Genomic DNA, 7164 nt, shown 5'->3' on the forward strand with positions numbered 1-7164 from the left:
TGGAAAAAGTGCAACAATTTATTACAGTACTCATTTTAATATTTTTGATTGCTAATTTATGATAACACAGTTTTACAATTTAAGCCTTACATGGCTCTGGACAATCTTAACAATTTTCACCCCATCTTCATCTTACCCTTTCTTGAAAATATTCTTAAACGTGCTGTCACATTTCAGTAACATAACCGCCTTATTGCAAATAACCTTTTCGAACCTCTCCAATCTGGCTTCTGTCAACTTCACAGCACAGAAACTGCCCTGGTCAAAGTCACTACTGATCTTCTAATAGCTTCTGATTCTGGTTTGCTTTCTATACTCATCCTTCTTGATCTCAGTGCTGCTTTTGAGAATTGTTGGCCATGACATCTTACTTGGAGATGTTTGGAGTTTCTGACACTGCTCTCAAATGGTTCAAGTCTTACCTCACTGATCGTTGTCACTTTGTCTCTCCTAATGGGTATAGGTCTGAAATTGGTCTCGTTAAGTCTGGTGTTCCTCAGGGCTCAATACTGGGCCCCTTGCTCTTCAGCATTTACATGTTTCCACAGTTTTTAAGATCACGTCCTCAGCTATCATTTCTATGCTGATGATACTCAAATATACCCCAATACTGTACCAAACCTGACACTGATGTGGCTGTCTCTATTCTATCTAATTGCATCTCAGACATAAAAACTTGGATGACTCAAAATTTCCTTTGACAAGACTGAAGTCATGCTTATTGGCACCCCCATCAACTTAGTAAAGCCAAATCTGTAACCCTATCTGTAGATGGTTCTGTACTTGAGCTTCAGTCTAAATTAAAAACCTTGGGGTGATATTCGATTCTGGCTTAACATTCAACCCACATGTGCAGCATATTGTTTTTTTTTCACCTCAGAGATATCGCTAGACTATGCCCTATGTTATCACTAACTGTGGCTGAAAAGCTGATCAACACATTTGTGTTCTCTCGAATTGACTATTGTAATACTCTACTCTCTGGGGTATCTAAATTTACCTTGAACAAACTGCAGTATGTCCAAAATTCGGCAGGTCTAGTGCAAGTGACCACATTACTCCTATCCTGGAGTCCTTGCACTGGCTTCCTGTCAAATTCTGTGTGGACTTTAAAATCCTCATGCTCACCTATAAGGCTCTGCATGGCTTGGCACCTCTGTACCTGTCTGAACTGTTATCGCCCTACTCCCCACCTCAAAACCTCTTCTAATTCTGGTCTCCTAACTGTCCTCCAAGCCCGTATTCATTGTATGGGTGAAAGGGCCTTCTCCTGTTATGCCCCCAAGCTCTGGAACTTTCTGCTCAAGTATATCAGAGAGTCAACTTCTCTAAACTCCTTCAAATCCAGACTCAAAACTTTCTTCTTTAGAAGAGCCTTTACTTAACTGGTTCCATTCTTTTCCCCTCTGCTTCTCCTTTTCTTAGTACCACCATCCACTGTGTATTGTAATTGTGTTTTATCTTGTGTATTATTTTTATTTATTGTTGTTGTCATTCTGTAAAGCGCTTTGAGAAGCCACTTTTAAAGGCACTATATAAAATAAAGTTTATTATTATAACACCTGACTTTCTTAATTCAATGTTACAGTACATCTACATATGTTTGACATAAGATTCAGAAATATAATCGAAAATAGTTTTGTGGTATTTTTATTGATGACACTTTCCTAAAAATGGGACAGATGGGAACAGAACAGCACAATGGGAACAGAATTACACTTACCTCTGTATGTTACCTCAGACTGGAACCCAGCTTCTCTCAGTCCTCAGTCTCTAAGTAGAGTAGTGACTTGGTGACCCATTCATCTTTGCACTAGAAAACTCCAGTTCAATTAAAATGTGCGTAAATCAAATGTGATTGATAAATCAGGACAGTGAAAAACTGAATATTTGCAGACTGAAGGTTGCCACATAACCACCTTACAGTGTAAACCTTGCATACATGTATTTAAAGTTCATATCTGGTGATGTCAACTGGTCTGGCTTTTCGATTTTATTTATTACCAACATAGAGGGAGAGATTAAATTAAAATGTACCCAAGCATTAGGTAAACTTTGAGGCATGTGAGTTCTTAATATTCAATGCCATAGCTCTGGCGAAAGAGTATTAAAGCAGAGTCAAGTGAGGCACTCTCCTAATGTGTAGTGCAAAGCAGACTGGAGGAACATGAGTGAGTCAGTGACTGCTAGAGTAGTGAGGGTGATCGAATTCCAATGAGGAGCAAGGTGCATTTACTACTTTTACTTTCTGAAATTAAATGAACAGCATTCAGTGTAGCAGTGGTTGAAACTGGCGAAGATGACTCATTTACTACATCGACAGTGAAATAAACCACAACACTTATATTATCATCTAATACTATTGTATTGTACAGAGTTGGGAGGATGAGACATCTGCATCTGTGAGTAGTGTATCCGTCAGACTGGAGAAATAAGTGTGAGTTGGTAGCTTTGAGTAGTGTGAGGGTCAGACTGGAGGAAGGTGATTGAGTCAGTGACTGCTAGAGTAGTGAGCGTGATCAAATTCCAACGATGAGCAAGGTGCATTTATTACTTTTACTTTCTGAAATTAAACAGCATTCAGTGTAGCAGCAGTTGAAACTGGTGAAGATTAGATATACTACATTGACAGTGAAATAAACCACAAAAACCACCTGAGTGAACCCTAGGATACAACCCTAAGTCTGAGAGATCTGAAATGCAATAATAAAAAAGAGTTGAATTTTTCAGTCAAGGAAAGTAATATTTAAATCCTGCTCTACTTTGAATATTTAGAATATTTGGAATACTGTGCTTTGTTTTGGTTGCTGTACAAAATGAGAGACATCATAAGTCAAGATGCAGTATATACCACAAAACCCATGTTAATTCCTGGTCTGAAATAAACATGTTGCCTGGGACCGTGAAGAACATTTAAAATCAAAACAATAGATCACCTGACTGGTTTGAAATGACAGGAGGCCCATCTGACACATTTTGATTCTCCTTATTCATCTGCGGATCTTTGATGTATAAAGTCAGAATATCAGCTCTGAGCACATATCCATTCAAAACATACAGATATATAGTATGCAAACATAGCTTCTTAAAATTGGTTTGATGTACTACTGTATATATCATTCAATATGTGAGGAAGAAGATCAGAACTCATCCACTTCTGTAATACCTGGAGTATTTTAGTGTTCTTACAACACACATACTACCTGTCACGGTCGTCATCCCTCCTCTAGAAGGCACTTCGACCTTTTATTATTAGTTTCATTATTACGTGCACCTGTCTCCTGTTTAATCCATCACTATGTAAGTTATGTGCCTCCTAAGCTCTGGGCTCAGTATTGGAAGACGGACGTCTGAAGGCCTGCCTATCCACCGGGCTCAGGAGAAGCCCAAGGGCAAGGCCTTTTCCCCGGGCATCCTGACCATCTGAGTCTGGGTCTCGGCGCACCTTGTTCTGTTATGGATTTATTTTCCATGTTCCTGGATCCCTTTTCCCTGTCTTTGTTGTGGATTGATCTCCCGGCTACCTGGACCTTGGATTGTGCCTTGTTTTTCCCTTTTGGACTCCCACTGGACTTGTTCGCCTGCGCTTCCCCGTGCACCTGGATCACCGTCGGCACCGCCCCCTGTCAGTTCTCCCATCCGTTCCTCTCCGTGTTTTCTCGGTAGCCCTTTTCCAGTCACTTCCAGATTATACTGTCTGCACAGGGTCCTAAATATGCACTACACGGAAGTCAGGTCAATACTGCCACCTAGGCAGGGTGTGTCAATCACTTCTCAGCACAGAGCAAAGAGTACAGATATAATGTATGTTTTGATTCTGAAACAGTTCAATCATGCTGTATATGGATAATGTAGTGATACAGATCACAATATAGCTTCATTACATGTACTGTATGCATTTACCCATTCTATTGTGCAGTTTTATGATGTAAGTTGTACATATATATTTTGTATCCTCTAACTTTAGTATAGTTAACATACAGTAGGTAGCTGACGATCCTGCACACCCAGTTATTGTACAGTATATCTAGTGTACTATTATAGGTTACATAGATTAGGGTGTCTACCCATATTTAGTTTGGCACTAATCAATCACTGGAAGTGTCGTCCACAGTTTGTACATAAGCACAAATGACAGCAAAGGAATGGAATACTTTTCATTTCTCCATATGTTGTGTATTGTAAAAAACATTGCAAAGACATAGCCCACATTTTCATTATCTTTGCTGTTTTTTCCAACAATAAAAGTTTGTGAGTTTGGAATGAGTTTGTCTCAAAATAGATACGATACCTACTGTACGGTATATTATTTTCTTATTAAACTTATTCATGCACAATGTTTAGCATGTTACTGTATATTCCTGATTTTTGTTTTTCCTACCTGTATACATCCATCCATTTTCTAACCATTTTTTTTCCATTTCAGGGTCATGGAGTCAGAACCTATTTTTGCAAGCAACACATGTATGGCAGGATACACCCTGAGGGGATGTCAGTCCATCACAGGCCACACACAGACACACACACGCACTCTCACCAGGTCAAATTTTCCCAGAAGCCAATTTATCACCAGTATTTTTTTTTACCATGGGAGGAAACCAGAGCACCCAGAGGAAGCCCATCTGAATACAGGAAGAACACACGGTACAAACTCCTCACAAATATTAACCCTATATGGAATTGAACCCGGGACCCCAGAGCTTCAAGATAGTAATGCTTAGTATTAACCACTACTCCACTGCTATGCCCCTTCTTACTGTATATACAATACCCTTCAATTGTACACATTCTTTTTAATCTCCTAGGTACCAACATTTATCTACTGTACATGATACTTTTTTAAAATTTCTTTTGCGGCATCTATGGTGTTTGGTATCATTTAAAAACAAGACTAGTTTACTAACTATACCAGAATTCAGATTATACGGTACAGTATATAGTGTATATACTGCACTTTAAGAAGAGCACTGATACATACTGTACAGTATGGTATTTTGTTAATCACCTCAACCTAATGTGAGCATTCCCCCTTTACCCATAGTGAGCGATTTCTTTCCATCATTTATTGTCCGCCCACGTATACAGTCTGTATTTCTTTGAATGCTTTTCATATGTATTTTGAGAATTAATCTTTCATAAAGAACTTTTTAAAGTCTTCCATAAATGTAAGTATGCTGGATCACTTGTCCTGTTTTTATCCAAAATTATTGTTGCAACTTCAAAAAAGTCCCATTCCATTTCTTTTAAGTTTTGTTTCATGACATTTAAATGCGGTATATTTACTAAAGTTCTATTTGTTGCTGTTACTAATTTCCCAGCCACAAACTGTTCTTCCCCCTACCCTTGGCAAGTGGTACCGCACTATTAAAGCACAGACCACAAGACTTAAGAACAGCTTCTATCCTACTGCAGTACGCATCCTGAACAGCTACTGTAACTGCAATGCCTCAGACTCAATACACATCTGCACTCTGCCCTTTTTTTCACTACCACCACAACATATTTATTGTTCCTGTTGTTATTATTTACTATGTTTATAAATTTACTGTCTACATTGTGTGGTGTTGTCTGTTGTACTGTGTTCTCCTGAGAGATCAGCTTAAATAATAATTCCAATGTACATGTACATATAAAATAATAATAATAATAATAATAATAATAATAATAATTGCTTACACTTATATAGCGCTTTTCTGGACACTCCACTCAAAGCGGTTTACAGGTAATGGGGACTCCCCTCCACCACCACCACTGTGCAGCATCCACCTGTATGATGCGACGGCAGCCATAGTGCGCCAGAACGCTCACCACACATCGGCTATTAGAAATATGAAAAACATGAAAATAAATTCCTCTATACTCTTTAAATTCTCTCTAATACATTTTTTAAATTGACCCCTGTCATCTGCTGTGTTATATGCTGTCACATTGTGTTGACAACTCTGGCAGGACTTCCTTGTTTTCCTTTCAATTTAACTGAGGTCAGGTCTGGTCTTTTTTAATATTTTGCAGTGAAATTGAAGTCAGCTCTTTCTGGAAAAGAATTTGGCATTCCAAGAAGCTCTAGGAAAATGGCTAAATTCAAGTATTAGACTTCCATTAAGACCAATCCCTCAATGTTACAGCACAGAACACACTTTAGCTATCAGTGTGTGAATGTGAACATTCATTACTATCAGTCTGTATTCAGTGGACTGTTGTCACAGGGTCATCTCTACCTGTAGGAATGAATTGGCTTTGGCTTCCATATCCTGTTCTATGGTTCTGATTGTGTCTGAAAGGGATGAGATCTCTCTTATAAGGCTCTCAATCTTCTCCTTCATCATCTGGCTGTCTCTCAAACACTTCCTTCATCTGTCTCTCTGTCTGTTGAGCCTGTGCCTGGAATGGAATAATACAATTGCATTATACTGTCATGATGGATGTGTAACATTGGTTGGTTCTCACTTTAGCCTAATGTTTGTAGTCTGGACATGTAGCAAAATCGTTGTCCATTTTAGCTTTTTACATTAAAGCTGAAAATCAAATCAAAACTAATTCTTCTTAAATAACTCCTTATGAATTTAATTTCTTGAGAAAATCTTTAACACTTATGCTTTGAAAAATCTTTGCTTATTGTATTCATTTTTTCTGTGACTTGTGTTTTTTTCATCCATTTATATTCTGACAATTTGTTCCAATTCAGAGTCATGGGGGAGATGGAGATCCCAGTAAGCAACAGGCACAATGGGATACATTGGACGGGGTCATTCCATCCCAAAGCCACACACTCACACCTAGGGCCAGTTTTCCCAGAAGCCAATTAACCTATCAGTATGATTTTTGCTCATGCAAAACCAGAGCAAACATACAAACTCCACACCTACAGCACACCAGGTCAGAGGCTGAACCCAGACTCCCAGCACTTGAAGGTAGCAACATTAACCACTATGCCATTGTGCTGCCCACAAAACCCCTTAAAAGTATTACAACATTGTAAAACATATAACCTTTATATACTGCAGTGTGTAAAATAATGTATTTCTAAAAAACAACCAGATAACATTGACTTTAACTGGCTATTTGACCTAGATTAGTAATACAAAGTATTTTGAATATTTTAAATTTAAAAACTGACTTTGCTGTTTTATGGTTATTTTGAACCATATAAATGTAAAAGTACAT

The 7164-nt window shown here is 38.3% G+C and overlaps 1 pseudogene; it reads right to left on the minus strand.

The window, feature by feature from the left end:
- LOC148650201 (zinc-binding protein A33-like) overlaps nucleotides 1-6375 on the minus strand; it is an 86149-nt pseudogene extending 79774 nt beyond the window's left edge.
- Nucleotides 6376-7164: the final 789 nt, after the last annotated feature.

This window comes from Lepisosteus platostomus, chromosome 13 (genome assembly GCF_059453375.1).
Source record: "Lepisosteus platostomus isolate fLepPlt1 chromosome 13, fLepPlt1.hap1, whole genome shotgun sequence".
Lineage (NCBI taxonomy): Eukaryota > Metazoa > Chordata > Actinopteri > Semionotiformes > Lepisosteidae > Lepisosteus > Lepisosteus platostomus.